The sequence below is a fragment of the Oncorhynchus tshawytscha genome, linkage group LG24 (genome assembly GCF_018296145.1).
Source record: "Oncorhynchus tshawytscha isolate Ot180627B linkage group LG24, Otsh_v2.0, whole genome shotgun sequence".
Taxonomy (NCBI): Eukaryota; Metazoa; Chordata; class Actinopteri; order Salmoniformes; family Salmonidae; genus Oncorhynchus; species Oncorhynchus tshawytscha.
In genome coordinates this window covers 32,418,192-32,437,635 of record NC_056452.1, presented here as the reverse complement: position 1 = coordinate 32,437,635, position 19,444 = coordinate 32,418,192, and the positions used below count along the sequence as shown (strand labels likewise).

The 19,444-nt window shown below is 46.4% G+C and overlaps 1 protein-coding gene across 5 annotated transcripts in view; it reads left to right on the top strand.

Moving 5' to 3' along the window:
- LOC112224722 (AT-rich interactive domain-containing protein 4B) overlaps positions 1-19,444 on the top strand; it is a gene marked incomplete at its 5' end in the record, with an annotated part of 111,647 nt that overhangs the window by 60,342 nt on the left and 31,861 nt on the right.

The window sequence follows — 19,444 nt, the reverse complement described above, 5'->3', positions numbered from 1 at the left end:
ATTTATGTATTATAACACTGATACTGTCCCAATTATGAATATTTATCTAAACAGGAAGAAGAGAGGGTTAGGAAGCAGGCTGATGACCACTGGAGACAAGACCTGAGGGTTGGGTAGGCTAGGGGGTTATTTAGTAGTAGTGGCTTGGTGGCTGGGGAGTTATTTAGTAGTAGTGACTTGGAGGCTAGGGGGTTATTTAGTAGTAGTGGCTTGGTGGCTGGGGAGTTATTTAGTAGTAGTGACTTGGTGGCTGGGGAGTTATTTAGTAGTAGTGACTTGGAGGCTTTAGTAGTAGTGACTTGGTGGCTGGGGAGTTATTTAGTAGTAGTGACTTGGTGGCTGGGGAGTTATTTAGTAGTAGTGACTTGGAGGCTAATTTAGTAGTAGTGGCTTGGTGGCTTTATTTAGTAGAAGTGGCTCTGAGGCTAGGGGGTTATTTAGTAGTAGTGGCTTGGAGGCTAAGGGGTTATTTAGTAGTAGTGGCTTGGAGGCTAGGGGGTTATTTAGTAGTAGTGACTTGGTGGCTAGGGGGGTTATTTAGTAGTAGTGACTTGGTGGCTAGGGGTTATTTAGTAGTAGTGGCTCTGAGGCTAGGGGGTTATTTAGTAGTAGTGGCTTGGAGGCTAAGGGGTTATTTAGAGTAGTGGCTTGGCTAGGGGGTTATTTAGTAGTAGTGGCTTGGAGGCTAAGGGGGTTATTTAGTAGTAGTGGCTTGGAGGCTAAGGGGTTATTTAGTAGTAGTGGCTCTGAGGCTAGGGGTTATTTAGTGGTAGTGGCTTGGAGGCTGGGGTTATTTAGTAGTAGTGGCTTGGAGGATTGGCTTAGTGAGGGCTAGGGGGTTATTTAGTGGTAGTGGCTAGGGGTTGGAGGCTTGAGGGCTAGGGGGTTATTTAGTAGTAGTGGCTTGGAGGCTTGTGGACTTATTTTGTAGTAGTGGCTTGGAGGTTGAGGAGGCTAGAGGGGTTATTTAGTAGTAGTGGCTTGGAGGTTGAGGAGGCTAGGGGTGTTTTTAGTAGTAGTGGCTTGGAGGTTGAGGAGGCTAGAGGGGTTATTTTGTAGTAGTGGCTTGGAGGTTGAGGAGGCTAGGGGGTTAATTAGTAGTAGTGGCTTGAGAGGGGGTTGAGGAGGCTAGGGGGGTTATTTAGTAGTAGTGGCTTGGAAGTTGAGGAGGCTAGGGGGTTTTTAGTAGTAGGTGCTTGGTGGCTGGGGAGTTATTTAGTAGTAGTGACTTGGAGGCTAGAGGGGGTATTTAGTAGTAGTGGCTTGGAGGCTAGGGGGTTATTTAGTAGTAGTGACTTGGAGGCTAGGGGGGTATTTAGTAGTTGTGGCTTGAAGGATTGGGAGTTATCTAGTAGTAGTGGCTTGAAGGATTGGGGGTTATTTAGTAGTAGTGGCTTGGAGGCTAAGGGGTTATTTAGTAGTAGTGGCTTGGAGGCTAGGGGGTTATTTAGTAGTAGTGGCTTGGAGGCTAAGGGGCTAGTTATTTAGTAGTAGTGGCTTGGAGGTTGAGGAGGCTAGGGGGTTATTTAGTAGTAGTTGCTTGGAGTCTGGGGGTTATTTAGTAGTAGTGGCTTGGATTGGGGGTTATTTAGTTGTAGTGGCTTGGAGGCTAGGGTGTTATTTAGTGGTAGTGGCTAGGGGGGGTTATTTAGTAGTTGTGGCTTGAGGGCTAGGGGGTTATTTACTAGTAGTGGCTTGGAGGCTAGGGGTTATTTAGTAGTAGTGGCTTGGAGGCTTGTGGACTTATTTTGTAGTAGTGGCTTGGAGGTTGAGGAGGCTAGGGGGTTATTTAGTAGTAGTGGCTTGGAGGTTGAGGAGGCTAGGGGGTTAATTAGTAGTAGTGGCTTGGAGGTTGAGGAGGCTAGGGGGCTATTTAGTAGTAGTGGCTTGGAAGTTGAGGAGGCTAGGGGTTAATTAGTAGTAGTGGCTTGGTGGCTGGGGAGTTATTTAGTAGTAGTGACTTGGAGGCTAGAGGGGTATTTAGTAGTAGTGGCTTGGAGGCTAGGGGGTTATTTAGTAGTAGTGACTTGGAGGCTAGCGGGGGTATTTAGTAGTTGTGGCTTGAAGGATTGGGAGTTATTTAGTAGTAGTGGCTTGGAGGCTAAAGGGGTTATTTAGTAGTAGTGGCTTGGAGGCTAGGGGGTTATTTAGTAGTAGTGGCTAGGAGGCTAAGGGGGTTATTTAGTAGTAGTGCCTTGGAGGCTATGGGGTTTATTTAGTAGGAGTGGCTTGGAGGCTGAGGAGGCTAGGGGGTATTTAGTAGTAGTGGCTTGGAGGTTGAGGAGGCTAGGGGGCTATTTAGTAGTAGTGGCTTGGAGGCTGGGGGTTATTTAGTAGTAGTGGCTTGGAGGCTGGGGTTATTTTAGTAGTAGTGGCTTTGAGGCTAGGGGGTTATTTAGTAGTAGTGGCTTGGAGGCTAGGGGGTTATTTAGTAGTTGTGTCTTGAAGGATTGGGGGTTATTTAGTTGTAGTGGCTTGGAGGCTAGGGGTTATTTAGTAGTAGTGTCTTGGAGGCTAGGGGGTTATTTAGTAGTATTGGCGTGGGGCTAGGGGGTTATTTAGTAGTTGTGTCTTGAAGGATTAGGGGGTTATTTAGTTGTAGTGGCTTGGAGGCTAGGGGTTATTTAGTAGTAGTGGCTTGGAGGCTAGGTGGGTTATTTAGTAGTAGTGGCTTGGAGGTTGAGGAGACTGGGGTGGGTGTATTTAGTAGTAGTGGCTTGGAGGTTGAGGAGACTGGGGTGGGTGTATTTAGTAGTAGTGGCTTGGAGGCTAGGAGGGGTTATTTAGTAGTAGTGGCTTGGAGGCTAAGGGGGTTATTTAGTAGTAGTGGCTTGGAGGTTGAGCTAGGGGGTTATTTAGTAGTAGTTGCTTGGAGGCTGGGGGGTTATTTAGTAGTAGTGGCTTGGAGGATTGGGGGTTATTTAGTTGTAGTGGCTTGGAGGCTAGGGTGTTATTTAGTAGTAGTGGCTAGGGGGTTATTTAGTAGTTGTGGCTTGGAGGCTAGGGGGTTATTCAGTAGTAGTGGCTTGGAGGCTTGTGAACTTATTTTGTAGTATTGGCTTGGCGGTTGAGGAGGCTAGAGGGGTTATTTTGTAGTAGTGGCTTGGAGGTTGAGGAGGCTAGGGGTTATTTAGTAGTAGTGGCTTGGAGGTTGAGGAGGCTAGGGGGTTAATTAGTAGTAGTGGCTTGGAGGTTGAGGAGGCTAGGGGGGCTTATTTAGTAGTAGTGGCTTGGAGGTTGAGGAGGCTAGGGGGTTATTTAGTAGTAGTGGCTTGGTGGCTGGGGGGTTATTTAGTAGTAGTGACTTGGAGGCTAGAGGGGTATTTAGTAGTAGTGGCTTTGAGGCTAGGGGGTTATTTAGTAGTAGTGACTTGGAGGCTAGGGGGGTATTTAGTAGTTGTGGCTTGAAGGATTGGGAGTTATTTAGTAGTAGTGGCTTGGAGGCTAAGGGGGTTATTTAGTAGTAGTGGCTTGGAGGCTAGGGGTTATTTAGTAGTAGTGGCTTGGAGGCTAAGGGGTTATTTAGTAGTAGTGGCTCTGAGGCTAGGGGGTTATTTAGTAGTAGTGGCTTGGAGGTTGAGGAGCCTAGGGGGTTATTTAGTAGTAGTTGCTTGGAGGCTTGGGGGTTATTTAGTTGTAGTGGCTTGGAGGCTAGGGTGTTATTTAGTAGTAGTGGCTAGGGGTTATTTAGTAGTAGTGGCTAGGGGTTATTTAGTAGTTGTGGCTTGAGGGCTAGGGGGTTATTTACTAGTAGTGGCTTGGAGGCTAGGGGTTATTTAGTAGTAGTGGCTTGGAGGCTTGTGGATTTATTTTGTAGTAGTGGCTTGGAGGTTGAGGAGGCTAGGGGGTTAATTAGTAGTAGTGGCTTGGAGGTTGAGGAGGCTAGGGGGTTATTTAGTAGTAGTGGCTTGGAGGTTGAGGAGGCTAGGGGGTTTCTTAGTAGTAGTGGCTTGGAGGCTATGGGGTTTATTTAGTAGTAGTGGCTTGGAGGCTGAGGAGGCTAGGGGGTATTTAGTAGTAGTGGCTTGGAGGTTGAGGAGGCTAGGGGGCTTATTTAGTAGTAGTGGCTGGGGGGGTTATTTAGTAGTAGTGGCTTTGTGGCTAGGGGTTATTTAGTAGTAGTAGTGGCTTGGAGGTTGAGGAGGCTAGGGGGCTATTTAGTAGTAGTGGCTTGGAGGCTGGGGGTTCCTTAGTAGTAGTGGCTTGGAGGCTGGGGGTTATTTTATTAGTAGTGGCTTTGAGGCTAGGGGGTTATTTAGTAGTAGTGGCTTGGAGGCTAGGGGGTTATTTAGTAGTTGTGGCTTGAAGGATTGGGAGTTATTTAGTAGTAGTGGCTTGGAGGCTAAGGGGGTTATTTAGTAGTAGTGGCTTGGAGGCTAGGGGGTTATTTAGTAGTAGTGGCTTGGAGGCTAAGGGGGTTATTTAGTAGTAGTGCCTTGGAGGCTATGGGGTTTATTTAGTAGTTGTGTCTTGAAGGATTGGGGGTTATTTAGTTGTAGTGGCTTGGAGGCTAGGGGTTATTTAGTAGTAGTGGCTTGGAGGCTAGGTGGGTTATTTAGTAGTAGTGGCTTGGAGGTTGAGGAGGCTGGGGTGGGTGTATTTAGTAGTAGTGGCTTGGAGGCTAGGAGGGTTATTTAGTAGTAATGGCTTGGAGGCTAGGGGGGTTATTTAGTAATAGTGGCTTGGAGGTTGAGGAGGCTGGGGTGGGGGTATTTAGTAGTAGTGGCTTGGAGGCTAGGGGTTATTTATTAGTAGTGGCTTGGAGGCTTGTGGAAGTAATTTTGTAGTAGTGGCTTGGAGGTTGAGGAGGCTAGGGGGTTATTTTGTAGTAGTGGCTTGGAGGTTGAGGAGGCTAGGGGGCTATTTAGTAGTAGTGGCTTGGAGGTTGAGGAGGCTAGGGGGTTTCTTAGTAGTAGTGGCTTGGTGGCTGGGGAGTTATTTAGTAGTAGTGACTTGGAGGCTTGTAGTAGTGGCTTTGAGGCTAGGGGTTATTTAGTAGTAGTGACTTGGAGGCTAGGGGGGGGTATTTAGTAGTTGTGGCTTGAAGGATTGGGAGTTATTTAATAGTAGTGGCTTGGAGGCTAGGGGTTATTTAGTAGTAGTGACTTGGAGGCTAGGGGGTATTTAGTAGTTGTGGCTTGAAGGATTGGGAGTTATTTAGTAGTAGTGGCTTGGAGGCTAAGGGGTTATTTAGTAGTAGTGGCTTGGAGGCTGGGGAGTTATTTAGTAGTAGTGACTTGGAGGCTAGAGGGTTATTTAGTAGTAGTGGCTTTGAGGCTAGGGGTTATTTAGTAGTAGTGACTTGGAGGCTAGGGGTATTTAGTAGTTGTGGCTTGAGGATTGGGAGTTATTTAATAGTAGTGGCTTGGAGGCTAAGGGGGTTATTTAGTAGTAGTGGCTTGGAGGTTGAGGAGGCTAGGGGTTATTTAGTAGTAGTTGCTTGGAGGCTAGGGGGTTATTTAGTAGTAGTGGCTTGGAGGATTGGGGTTATTTAGTTGTAGTGGCTTGGAGGCTAGGGGTTATTTAGTAGTAGTGGCTTGTTGTGGGCTTGAGGGCTAGGGGGTTATTTAGTAGTAGTGACTTGGAGGCTAGGGGTTATTTAGTAGTAGTGACTTGGAGGCTAGGGGTATTTAGTAGTTGTGGCTTGAGGCTGGGAGTTATTTAGTAGTAGTGGCTTGGAGGCTAAGGGGTTATTTAGTAGTAGTGGCTTGGAGGCTAGGGGTTATTTAGTAGTAGTGGCTTGGAGGCTAAGGGTTATTTAGTAGTAGTGGCTCTGAGGCTAGGGGTTATTTAGTAGTAGTGGCTTGGAGGTTGAGGAGGCTAGGGGGTTATTTAGTAGTAGTTGCTTGGAGGATTAGGGGTTATTTAGTTGTAGTGGCTTGGAGGCTAGGGTGTTATTTAGTAGTAGTGGCTAGGGGTTATTTAGTAGTAGTGGCTAGGGGTTATTTAGTAGTTGTGGCTTGAGGCTAGGGGTTATTTAGTAGTAGTGGCTTGGAGGCTAGGGGTTATTTAGTAGTAGTAGTGGCTTGAAGCTTGTGGACTTATTTTGTAGTAGGCTTGGAGGTTGAGGAGGCTAGGGGGTTAGTTAGTAGTAGTGGCTTGGAGGTTGAGGAGGCTAGGGGGCTATTTAGTAGTAGTGCTTGGAGGCTATTTTAGTAGTAGTGGCTTGGAGGCTGGGGTTATTTTATTAGTAGTAGGCTTTGAGGCTAGGGGGTTATTTAGTAGTAGTGGCTTGGAGGCTAGGGGTTATTTAGTAGTTGTGGCTTGAAGGATTGGGAGTTATTTAGTAGTAGTGGCTTGGAGGCTAAGGGGTTGTTTAGTAGTAGTGGCTTGGAGCTAGGGGTTATTTAGTAGTAGTGGCTTGGAGGCTAAGGGGTTATTTAGTAGTAGTGCCTTGGAGGCTATGGGGTTTATTTAGTAGGAGTGGCTTGGAGGCTGAGGAGGCTAGGGGGTTATTTAGTAGTAGTGGCTTGGAGGTTGAGCTAGGGGTTATTTAGTAGTAGTGGCTTGGAGGCTGGGGGTTATTTAGTAGTAGTGGCTTGGAGGCTGGGGGTTATTTTTAGTAGTAGTGGCTTTGAGGCTAGGGGGTTATTTAGTAGTAGTGGCTTGGAGGCTAGGGGGTTATTTAGTAGTTGTGTCTTGGGGGTTAGGGGTTATTTAGTTGTAGTGGCTTGGAGGCTTGGGGTTATTTAGTAGTAGTGGCTAGGGGTTATTTAGAGGCTAGGGGTTATTTAGTAGTAGTGTCTTGGAGGCTAGGGGTTATTTAGTAGTAGTGGCTTGGAGGTTATTTAGTAGTAGTGGCTTGGAGGCTAGGGGTTATTTAGTAGTAGTGGCTTGGAGGCTAGGGGTTATTTAGTAGTAGTGGCGTGGAGGCTAGGGGGGTTATTTAGTAGTAGTCTTGAGGCTTAGGGGTTATTTAGTAGTAGTGGCTTGGAGGCTAGGGGGTTATTTAGTAGTAGTGGCTTGGAGGCTAGGGGGTTATTTAGTAGTAGTGGCTTGGAGGCTGGGGACTGTATTTAGTAGTAGTGGCTTGGAGGCTAGGGGTTATTTAGTAGTAGTGGCTTGGAGGCTAGGGGGTTATTTAGTAGTAGTGTCTTGGAGGATTGGGGTTATTTAGTAGTAGTGGCTTGGAGGCTAGGGGTTATTTAGTAGTAGTGGCTTGGAGGCTAGGGGGTTATTTAGTAGTAGTATTGCTTGGAGGCTTGGGGGTTATTTAGTAGTAGTGCTTGGAGGCTAGGGGTTATTTAGTAGTAGTGGCTTGTAGGGGTTATTTAGGTTGAGGAGCTAGGGGGTTATTTAGTAGTAGTGGCTTGGAGGTTGAGGAGCTGGGGGGGTGTATTTAGTAGTAGTGGCTTGGAGGCTAGGGGGGTTATTTAGTAGTAGTGGCTTGGAGGCTTGAGGAGGCTAGGGGGTTATTTAGTAGTAGTGGCTTGGCTGGGGGTTATTTAGTAGTAGTGGCTTGGAGGCTGGGGGTTATTTAGTAGTAGTGGCTTGAGGCTAGGGTGTTGAGTAGTAGTGGCTAGGGGTTATTTAGTAGTAGTGGCTTGGAGGCTAGGGGGTTATTTAGTAGTAGTGGCTTGGAGGCTAGGGTTATTTAGTAGTAGTGGCTTGGAGGCTAGGGGTTATTTAGTAGTAGTAGTCTTAAGCTAGGGGTTATTTAGTAGTATTGAGCTTGGAGCTAGGGGGTTATTTAGTAGTAGTGTCTTGAAGGATTGGGGGTTATTTAGTTGTAGTGGCTTGGAGGCTAGGGGTTATTTAGTAGTAGTGGCTTGGAGGCTAGGTGGGTTATTTAGTAGTAGTGGCTTGGAGGTTGAGGAGGCTGGGGTTATTTAGTAGTAGTGGCTTGGAGGCTAGGAGAGGGTTATTTAGTAGTAGTGCTTGGAGGTTGAGGGCTAGGGGTTATTTAGTAGTTGGCTTGGAGGCTAGGGGGTTATTTAGTAGTAGTGGCTTGGAGGTTGAGCTAGGGGGTTATTTAGTAGTAGTGCTTGGAGGCTAGGGGTTATTTAGTAGTAGTGGCTTGGAGGATTGGGGGTTATTTAGTAGTAGTGGCTTGGAGGCTAGGGTTTATTTAGTAGTAGTAGCTGGGGGTTATTTAGTAGTTGTGGCTTGGAGGCTAGGGGTTATTTAGTAGTAGTGGCTTGGAGGCTTGGGACTTATTTAGTAGTAGTGGCTTGGAGGCTGAGGGGGTTATTTAGTAGTAGTGGCTTGGAGGTTGAGGAGGCTAGGGGTTATTTAGTAGTAGTGGCTTGGAGGCTGGGGTTATTTAGTAGTAGTGGCTTGGAGGCTAGGGGTTATTTAGTAGTAGTGGCTTGGAGGCTAGGGGGTTATTTAGTAGTAGTGACTTGGAGCTAGGGGGTTATTTAGTAGTTGCTTGAAGGATTGGGGTTATTTAGTAGTAGTGGCTTGGAGGCTAGGGGGTTATTTAGTAGTAGTGGCTTGGAGGCTAGGGGTTATTTAGTAGTAGTGGCTTGGAGGCTAAGGGGTTATTTAGTAGTAGTGGCTTGGGGCTAGGGGTTATTTAGTAGTAGTGGCTTGGAGGTAGGGGTTATTTAGAGTTGTGGCTTGAGGCTAGGGTTATTTACTAGGTGGCTTGGATTTATTTAGTAGTAGTGGCTTGGAGGCTAGGGGTTATTTAGTAGTAGTGGCTTGGAGGCTGAGGAGGCTAGGGGGTATTTAGTAGTAGTGGCTTGGAGGTTGAGGAGGCTAGGGGTATTTAGTAGTAGTGGCTTGGAGGCTGGGGGTTATTTAGTAGTAGTGGCTTTGTGGCTAGGGGTTATTTAGTAGTAGTAGTGGCTTGGAGGTTGAGGAGGCTAGGGGGCTATTTAGTAGTAGTGGCTTGGAGCTGGGGGTTATTTAGTAGTAGTAGGCTTGGAGGCTGGGGTTATTTTATTAGTAGTAGCTTTGAGGCTAGGGGGTTATTTAGTAGTAGTGGCTTGGAGGCTAGGGGGTTATTTAGTAGTTGTGCTTGAAGGATTGGGAGTTATTTAGTAGTAGTGGCTTGGAGGCTAAGGGGTTATTTAGTAGTAGTAGCTTGGAGGCTAGGGGGTTATTTAGTAGTAGTGGCTTGGAGGCTAAGGGGGCTATTTAGTAGTAGTGTCTTGGAGCTATGGGGTTTATTTAGTAGTTGTGTCTTGAAGATTAGGGGTTATTTAGTTGTAGTAGCTTTGAGCTAGGGGTTATTTAGTAGTAGTGGCTTGGAGCTAGGTGGGTTATTTAGTAGTAGTGGCTTGGAGGTTGAGAGGCTGGGGTGGGTGTATTTAGTAGTAGTGGCTTGGAGCTAGGAGGTTATTTAGTAGTAATGGCTTGGAGGCTAGGGGTTATTTAGTAATAGTGGCTTGGAGGTTGAGGAGGCTGGGGTGGGGGTATTTAGTAGTAGTGGCTTGGAGGCTAGGGGGTTATTTAGTAGTAGTGGCTTGGAGGTTGAGGAGGCTAGGGGTTATTTAGTAGTAGTGGCTTGGAGGATTGGGGGTTATTTAGTAGTAGTGGCTTGGAGGCTAGGGGTTATTTAGTAGTAGTGGCTAGAGGCCAGGGGTTATTTAGTAGTTGTGGCTTGGAGGCTAGGGGTTATTTAGTAGTAGTGGCTTGGAGGTTGAGAGCTAGGGGGCTATTTAGTTAGTGGCTTGGAGGTTGAGAGGCTAGGGGGTTTCTTAGTAGTAGTGGCTTGGTGGCTGGGGAGTTATTTAGTAATGGTGCTTGGAGCTAGGGGTTATTTAGTAGTAGTGGCTTGGAGCTAGAGGAGTTATTTAGTAGTAGTAACTTGGAGAGCTAGGGGTTCCTTAGTAGTGGTGTGGCTTGAGATTAGGGAGTTATTTAGTAGTAGTGGCTTGAGCTAAGGGGTTATTTAGTAGTAGTGGCTTGGAGGCTAGGGGGTTATTTAGTAGTAGTGACTTGGAGGCTAGGGGGTTATTTAGTAGTAGTGGCTTGAAGGCTGGGAGTTATTTAGTAGTAGTGGCTTGGAGGCTAAGGGGGTTATTTAGTAGTAGTGGCTTGAGGTTGAGGAGGCTAGGGGGTTATTTAGTAGTAGTTAGCTTGGAGGCTAGGGGGTTATTTAGTAGTAGTGGCTTGGAGGCTAGGGTGTTATTTAGTTAGTGGCTAGTTATTTAGTAGTGACTTGAGGCTAGGGGGTTATTTAGTAGTAGTGACTTGGAGGCTAGGGGGTTATTTAGTAGTTGTGGCTTGAGGCTTAGGGAGTTATTTAGTAGTAGTGCTTGAGGCTAAGGGGGTTATTTAGTAGTAGTGGCTTGGAGGCTAGGGGGTTATTTAGTAGTAGTGGCTTGGAGGCTAAGGGGTTATTTAGTAGTAGTGGAGGCTAGGGGTTATTTAGTAGTAGTGGCTTGGAGGTTGAGGAGGCTAGGGGTTATTTAGTAGTAGTTGCTTGGAGGATTAGGTTATTTAGTTGTAGTGGCTTGGAGGCTAGGTGTTATTTAGTAGTAGTGGCTAGGGGTTATTTAGTAGTAGTGGCTTTATTTAGTAGTTGTGGCTTGAGGCTAGGGGTTATTTACTAGTAGTGGCTTGGAGGCTAGGGGGTTATTTAGTAGTAGTAGTGGCTTGGAGGCTTGTGGACTTATTTTGTAGTAGTGGCTTGAGGTTGAGGAGGCTAGGGGGCTTAATTAGTAGTAGTAGCTTGGAGGTTGAGGAGGCTAGGGGGTTTTTAGTAGTAGTGGCTTGGAGGCTAGGGGTTATTTAGTAGTAGTGCCTTGGACATATGGGGTTTATTTAGTAGTAGTGGCTTGGAGGCTGAGGAGGCTAGGGGGTATTTAGTAGTAGTGGCTTGGAGGTTGAGGAGGCTAGGGGGCTATTTAGTAGTAGTGGCTTGGAGGCTGGGGGTTACTTAGTAGTAGTGGCTTTGTGGCTAGGGGTTATTTAGTAGTAGTAGTGGCTTGGAGGTTGAGGAGGCTAGGGGCTATTTAGTAGTAGTGGCTTGGAGGCTGGGGGGTTACTTAGTAGTAGTGGCTTGGAGGCTGGGGGTTATTTTATTAGTAGTGGCTTTGAGGCTAGGGGGTTATTTAGTAGTAGTGGCTTGGAGGCTAGGGGTTATTTAGTAGTTGTGGCTTGAAGGATTAGGAGTTATTTAGTAGTAGTGGCTTGGAGGCTAAGGGGGTTATTTAGTAGTAGTAGCTTGGAGAGCTAGGGGTTATTTAGTAGTAGTGGCTTGAGGCTAAGGGGTTATTTAGTAGTAGTGCCTTGGAGGCTATGGGGTTTATTTAGTAGTAGTGGCTTGGAGGCTGAGGAGGCTAGGGGGTATTTAGTAGTAGTGGCTTGGAGGTTGAGGAGGCTAGGGGCTATTTAGTAGTAGTGGCTTGGAGGCTGGGGGTTACTTAGTAGTAGTGGCTTTGTGGCTAGGGGTTATTTAGTAGTAGTGGCTTGGAGGTTGAGGAGCTAGGGGGCTATTTAGTAGTAGTGGCTTGGAGGCTGGGGTTACTTAGTAGTAGTGGCTTGAAGGCTGGGGGTTATTTTAGTAGTAGTGGCTTTGAGGCTAGGGGGGTTATTTAGTAGTAGTGGCTTGGAGGCTAGGGGGTTATTTAGTTGTTGTGTCTTGAAGGATTGGGGTTATTTAGTTGTAGTAGCTTGGAGGCTAGGGGTTATTTAGTAGTAGTTGAGCTAGGGCTTTAGTAGTATTGGCGTGGAGGCTAGGGGGTTATTTAGTAGTAGTGTCTTGAAGGTTTGGGGGTTATTTAGTTGTAGTGGCTTGGAGGCTAGGGGTTATTTAGTAGTAGTAGCTTGGAGGCTAGGTGGGTTATTTAGTAGTAGTGGCTTGGAGGTTGAGGAGGCTGGGGTGTATTTAGTAGTAGTGGCTTGGAGGCTAGGGGGTTATTTAGTAGTAGTGGCTTGGAGGTTGAGGAGGCTAGGGGGTTATTTAGTAGTAGTTGCTTGGAGGTTGGGGGCTATTTTAGTAGTAGTGGCTTGGAGGCTGGGGGGTTATTTAGTAGTAGTGGCTTGGAGGTTGAGCTAGGGGTTATTTAGTAGTAGTGGCTTGGAGGATTGGGGGTTATTTAGTTGTAGTGGCTTGGAGGCTAGGGTGTTATTTAGTAGTAGTGGCTTGGAGGCTTGTGGACTTATTTTGTAGTAGTGGCTTGGAGGTTGAGGAGGCTAGAGGGTTATTTTGTAGTAGTGCTTGGAGGTTGAGGAGGCTAGGGGGTTAATTAGTAGTAGTGGCTTGGAGGTTGAGGAGGCTAGGGGGCTTTTAGTAGTAGTGGCTTGGAGGTTGAGGAGGCTAGGGGTTTCTTAGTAGTAGTGGCTTGGTAGCTGGGGAGTTATTTAGTAGTAGTGACTTGGAGGCTAGAGGGGGTATTTAGTAGTAGTGCTTGAGAGCTAGGGGTATTTAGTAGTTGTGACTTGGAGGCTAGGGGGTGTTTAGTAGTTGTGGCTTGAAGGATTGGGAGTTATTTAGTAGTAGTGGCTTGGAGGCTAAGAGGGTTATTTAGTAGTAGTGGCTTGGAGGCTAACGGGGTTATTTAGTAGTAGTGGCTCTGAGGCTAGGGGGTTATTTAGTAGTAGTGGCTTGGAGGTTGAGGAGGCTAGGGGGTTATTTAGTAGTAGTTGCTTGGAGGCTGGGGGTTATTTAATAGTAGTGGCTTGGAGATTGGGGTTATTTAGTTGTAGTGGCTTGGAGGCTCGGGGTTATTTAGTAGTTGTAGCTTGAGGGCTAGGGGTTATTTACTAGTAGTAGCTTAGAGGCTAGGGTTATTTAGTAGTAGTGGCTTGGAGGCTTGTGGACTTATTTTGTAGTAGTGGCTTGGAGGTTGAGGAGCTAGGGGTTAATTAGTAGTAGTGGCTTGGAGGTTGAGGAGGCTAGCCAGAAGAGGACTGGCCACCCCACATTGGTTCCTCTCTAGGTTTCTTCCTAGGTTTTGGCCTTTCTAGGGAGTTTTTTAGCCACCGTACACCTGCATTGCTTGCTGTTTGGGGTTTCAGGCTGGGTTTCTGTACAGCACTTTGAGATATCAGCTGATGTACGAAGGCTATATAAATAAATTTGATTTGATTTGGCTAGGGGGGTTATTTAGTAGTAGTGGCTTGGAGGTTGAGGAGGCTAGGGGTTTCTTAGTAGTAGTGGCTTGGAGGCTAGGGGTTATTTAGTAGTAGTGCCTTGGAGGCTATGGGGTTATTTAGTAGTAGTGGCTTGGAGGCTGAGGAGGCTAGGGGGTATTTAGTAGTAGTGGCTTGGAGGTTGAGGAGGCTAGGGGGGCTATTTAGTAGTAGTGGCTTGGAGGCTGGGGGTTACTTAGTAGTAGTGGCTTAGAGGCTGGGAGGGTTATTTAGTAGTAGTGACTTGGAGGTTGAGGACGCTGGGGGTTATTTAGTAGTAGTGGCTTGGAGGATTGGGGGTTATTTAGTAGTAGTGGCTTGGAGGCTAGGGGTTATTTAGTAGTTGTGGCTTGAAGGATTGGGGGTTATTTAGTTGTAGTGGCTTGGGAGCTAGGGGTTATTTAGTAGTTGTGGCTTGAAGGCTAGGGACTTATTTTGTAGTAGTGGCTTGGAGGTTGAGAGGCTAGGGGTTATTTAGTAGTAGGTGTTTGGAGACAAGGGGGTTATTTAGTAGTAGTGGCTTGGAGGCTAGGGGTTATTTAGTAGTGTGTCTTGAAGGATTAGGGAGTTATTTAGTTGTAGTGGCTTGGAGGCTAGGGTGTTATTTGGTAGTTGTGGCTTGAAGGCTAGGGACTTATTTTGTAGTAGTGGCTTGGAGGTTGAGGAGGCTAGAGGGTTATTTAGTAGTAGTGGCTTGGAGGTTGAGGGCTAGGGGGTTATTTACTAGTAGTGGCTTGGAGGCTAGGGGTTATTTAGTAGTAGTGGCTTGGAGGCTATGGGACTTATTTTGTAGTAGTGGCTTGGAGGTTGAGGAGGCTAGAGGGGTTATTTAGTAGTAGTGGCTTGGAGGTTGAGGATGCTAGGGGGCTATTTAGTAGTAGTGGCTTGGAGGCTGGGGGTTTCTTAGTAGTATTGGCTTTCGATGCTGGGGTTATTTTAGTAGTAGTGGCTTTGTGGCTAGGGGTTATTTAGTAGTATTGGCTTGGAGGCTGGGGAGGTTATTTAGTTGTAGTGGCTTGGAGGCTATGGGGTTATTTAGTAGTATTTGCTTGGAGGCTGGGGATTATTTAGTTGTAGTGGCTTGGAGGTAGGGGTTATTTAGTAGGAGTGGCTTGAAGGATTGGGGGTTATTTAGTAGTAGTTGCTTGGAGGCTAGGGGGTTATTTAGTAGTATGGCTTGGAGGCTAGGGGTTATTTGGTAGTAGTGGCTTGGAGGTTGAGATGCTAGAGGGTATTTAGTCGTCGTGGCTTGGAGGTTGAGGAGGCTAGGGGGTTATTTAGTAGTAGTGGCTTGGAGGTTGAGAGGCTAGGGGCGCTATTTAGTATTAGTGGCTTGGAGGCTGGGGGTTACTTAGTAGTAGTGGCTTTGTGGCTAGGGGTTATTTAGTAGTTGTGTCTTGAAGGATTGGGGTTATTTAGTTGTGGTGAATTGGATGCTAGGGGTTATTTAGTAGAAGTGGCTTGGAGAGGCTAGGTGGGTTATTTAGTAGTTGTGTCTTGAATTGGGTTATTGGGGGTTATTTAGTTGTAGTGAATTGGAGGCTAGGGGTTATTTAGTAGTAGTGGCTTGGAGGCTAGGGGGGGTTATTTAGTAGTATTGGCTTGGAGGCTGGGGAGGTTATTTAGTAGTAGTGGCTTGGAGGCTGGGGAGGTTATTTAGTAGTTGTGGCTTGAAGGATTGGGGTTATTTAGTAGTAGTGGCTTGGAGGCTAGGGGTTATTTAGTAGTAGTGGCTTGGAGGCTAGGGGTTATTTAAATCAAATCAAATCAAATTGTATTAGTCAAATACACATGGTTAGCAGATGTTAATGCGAGTGTAGCGAAATGCTTGTGCTTCTAGTTCCGACAATGCAGTAATAACCAACAAGTAATCTAACTAACAATTCCAAAACTACTGTCTTATACACACAAGTGTAGGGGCATAAAGAATATGTACATAAAGATATATGAATGAGTGATGGTACAGAGCGGCATAGGCAAGATACAGTAGATGGTATCGAGTACAGTATATACATATGAGATGAGTATGTAAACAAAGTGGCATAGTTAAAGTGGCTAGTGATACATGTATTACATAAGGATGCAGTAGATGATATAGAGTACAGTATATACGTATACATATGAAATGAATAATGTAGGGTATGTAAACATTATATTAGGCAGCATTGTTTAAAGTGGCTAGTGATATATTTAGTAGTAGTGGCTTGGAGGCAATGGGGTTATTTAGTAGTAGTGGCTTGGAGGCTAGGGGGGTTATTTAGTAGTAGTGGCTTGGAGGCTAGAGGGGTTATTTAGTAGTTGTGGCTTGGAGGTTGAGGAGGCTAGGGGGCTATTTAGTAGTAGTGGCTTGGAGGCTGGGGGGTTATTTAGTAGTTGTGTCTTGAAGGATTGGGGGTTATTTAGTTGTAGTGAATTGGAGGCTAGGGGTTATTTAGTAGTAGTGGCATGGAGGCTAGGGGTGTTATTTAGTAGTATTGGTTTGGAGGCTGGGGAGGTTATTTAGTAGTAGTGGCTTGGAGGCTATGGGGTTATTTAGTAGTAGTGGCTTGGAGGCTAGGTTGGTTATTTAGTAGTAGTGGCTTGGAGGCTAGGGGGGTTATTTAGTAGTAATGGCTTGGAGGCTATGGGGGTTATTTAGTAGTAGTGGCTTGGAGGCTATGGGGGTTATTTGGTAGTAGTGTCTTGGAGGGTGAGGAGCCTCCGTGGGTTATTTAGTAGTAGTGTCTTGGAGGCTGAGGAGGCTATGTGTGTTATTTAGTAGTAGTTGCTTTGAGGTTTTGGAAGTTAGGGAGGTTAATTAGTAGCAATGGCTTGGAATCTACAGGGGTTATTTAGTAGTAGTGACTTGGAGGGTGAGGAGCCTAATATGGTTTTTAATAGTAGTGGCTTGGAGGGTAGATGTGTTTTTAGTAGTAGTGGCTTGGAGGCTATGAGGGTTATTTAGTAGTATGTGCTTGGAGGCTAGGAGGTTTATTTAGTAGTATGTGCTTGGAGGCTAGGGGGGTTATTTAGTAGTAGTGGCTTGGAGGCTAAGGGGGTTTATTTAGTAGTATGTGCTCTGAGGCTAGGGGGTTATTTAGTAGTAGTGGCTTGGAGGTTGAGGAGTTTTATTTAGTAGTAGTGGCTTGGAGGCTAGGAGGGTTATTTAGTAGTATGTGCTTGGAGGCTAGGAGGGTTATTTAGTAGTAGTGGCTTGGAGGCTAGGGGGTTATTTAGTTATGTGCTTTGAGGCTAGGAGGTTTATTTAGTAGTATGCTTGGAGGCTAGGAGGGGTTATTTACTAGTAGTGGCTTGGAGGTTGAGGTTTTATTTAGTAGTCGTGGCTTGGAGGCTAGGGGGTTATTTACTAGTAGTGGCTTGGAGGCTGGGGGTTATTTACAAGTAGTGGCTTGGAGGCTATGGGGGTTATTTACTAGTAGTGGCTTGGAGGTTGGGGGGTATTTAGTAGTAGTGGCTTGGAGGCTAGGTGGTTATTTAAACATTTTGGCTTGGAGGCTAGGTGCTGATTTAGTAGTAGTGGCTTGGAGGCTAGGGGGTTATTTAGTAGTAGTGGCTTGGAGGCTAGTGTGGTTATTTAGTAGTCGTGGCTTGGAGGCTAGGGGGTTATTTAGTAGTAGTGGCTTGGAGGCTGAGGGGGTTATTTAGTTGTAGTGGCTTGGAGGCTAGGGGGTTATTTAGTAGTAGTGGCTTGGAGGCTAGGGGGTTATTTAGTAGTAGTGGCTTGGAGGCTAGGGGGTTATTTAGTAGTAGTGGCTTGGAGGCTAGGGGGTTATTTAGTAGTAGTGGCTTGGAGGCTAGGGGGGGTTATTTAGTTGTAGTGGCTTGGAGGCTTTGGTTATTTAGCTAGGGGAGGCTAGGGGTGATTTAGTATTAGTGGCTTGAAGGCTAGGGGTGATTTAGTAGTAGTGGCTTGGAGGCTTGGGGTGATTTAGTAGTAATGGCTTGGAGGCTGAGGAGGCTATTTATTTAGTAGTAGTGCCTTGGAGGCTTTGGGGTTAATAAGTAGTTGCTTGGAGGGTTGAGGTTTTACAAGTAGTGGCTTGGAGGCTAGGGGGTTATTTACTATTAGTGGCTTGGAGGCTGGGGGGTATTTACTAGTAGTTGCTTGGAGGCTGGGGGGGGTATTTACAAGTAGTGGCTTGGAGGCTAGGGGGGTATTTACTAGTAGTTGCTTGGAGGCTGGGGGGGGTATTTACAAGTAGTGGCTTGGAGGCTAGGGGGGTATTTACAAGTAGTGGCTTGGAGGCTAGGGGGTATTTACTAGTAGTTGCTTGGAGGCTGGGGGGTATTTACAAGTAGTGGCTTGGAGGCTAGGGGGTTATTTACTAATAGTGGCTTGGAGGCTAGGGGGTTATTTACTAGTAGTGGCTTGGAGGGAGGGGACACTAGGGAAGTATTTTAGTTGTAATGGCTTGGAGTCCAGGGGTTGTTTTGTAGTAGTGGCTTGGAGGCTGAGGGTCTAGGTGTGTTATTTACTAGAAGTTGCTCAGGGGGCTATGTGTGTTATTTAGTAGAAGTGGCTTGGAGGCTGAGGGGGCTAGGTGTGTTCTTTAGTAGAAGTGGCTTGGAGGCTGAGGGGCTAGGTGTGTTCTTTAGTAGAAGTGGCTTGGAGGCTGAGGGGGCTAGGTGTGTTCTTTAGTAGAAGTGGCTTGGAGGCTGAGGGGGCTAGGTGTGTTCTTTAGTAGAAGTGGCTTGGAGGCTGAGGGGCTATGTGTGTTCTTTAGTAGATGTGGCTTGGAGGCTGAGGGGGCTATGTGTGTTATTTAGTAGAACTGGCTTGGAGGCTGAGGGGGCTATGTTATTTATGAATATTGTATTGGTGGCTACTATGGGTTATTTAGTAGTAGTGGCTTGGAGGCTTGGGGCTATGGGTTATTTAGTAGCAATGGCTTGGAGGCTGAGGAGCCTATGTGGGTTGTTTTAGTAGTGGTTTGGAGGCTAGGTGGGTTATTTAATATTTTTGTGGCTTGGAGGCTAGGTGCTTATTTATTTAGTAGTGGCTTGGAGGCTAGGGGCTATGTGTATTTAGTAGATGTGGCTTGGAGGCTGAGTGTGCTTATTTAGTAGATGTGGCTTGGAGACTATGGGGTGATTTAGTATTGGTGGCTTGGAGGCTGAGGGGTGATTTAGTAGTAGTGGCTTGAGGCTGAGGGGTTGTGTGTTTATTTAGTAGATGTGGCTTGGAGGCTGAGGGGTGTTATTTAGTAGATAGTGGCTTGGAGGCTGAGGGGTGTTTATTTGGTAGAACTGGCTTGGAGGCTGAGCTTGGTTTATGAATATTGTATTGGTTGGCTAGGGGTTATTTAGTAGTAGTGGCTTGGAGGTTTTGGAAGCTAGGGGGTTAATTAGTAGCAATGGCTTGGAGGCTGAGGAGCCTGTGGGTTGTTTAGTAGTAGTGGTTTGGAGGCTAGGTGGGTTATTTAATATTTTTTTGGCTTGGAGGCTAGGTGCTTATTTAGTAGTAGTGGCTTGGAGGCTAGGTGCTTATTTAGTAGTAGTGGCTTGAGGCTAGGTGCTTATTTATGGCTTGGAGACTAGGGGGTGATTTAGTATTAGTGGCTTGGAGGCTAGGGGGCTGATTTAGTAGTAGTGGCTTGGAGGCTGAGGGGGTTATTTAGTAGCAGTGGCTTGGAGGCTAGGGGGTTATTTAGTAGTAGTGGCTTGGAGGCTAGGGGGCCATTTAATAGTATTGGCTTGGAGGCTAGATGTGTTTTTTAAGTGGTAGTGGCTTGGAGGCTAGAGGGTTTTATTAAGTAGTAGTGGCTTGGAGGCTAGGGGGTGATTTGGTAGTAGTGGCTTGGAGGCTTGGGGCTGCTTTAGTAGTAGTGGCTTGGAGGCTGAGGAGGCTATGGGGGTTGTTTAGTAGTAGTTGCTTGGAGGATTTGGAAGCTAGGGAGGTTAATTAGTAGCAATGGCTTGGAGGCTATGGGGGTTATTTAGTAGTAGTGGCTTGGAGGCTATGGGGGCTATTTAGTAGTAGTGGCTTGGAGGCTATGGGGGTTATTTAGTAGTAGTAACTTGGAGGGTGAGGAGCCTAATATGGTTTTTAATAGTAGTGGCTTGGAGGGTAGATGTGTTTTTAAGTGGTAGTGGCTTGGAGGGTTGAGGTTTTATTAAGTAGTAGTGCCTTGGAGGCTAGGGGGGTTATTTACTAGTAGTGGCTTGGAGGCTGGGGGGTTATTTACAGGTAGTGGCTTGGAGGCTGGGGGGTATTTACAAGTAGTGGCTTGGAGGCTGGGGGGTATTTAGTAGTAGTGACTTGGAGGGCAGAGGGTTTATTTAGTAGTAGTGGCTTGGAAGCTAGGGGTTATTTAGTAGTAGTGGCTTGGAGGCTAGGGGGTTATTTAGTAGTAGTGGCTTGGAGGCTAGGGGTATTTAGTAGTAGTGGCTTGGAGGCTAGGTGGGTTATTTAGTA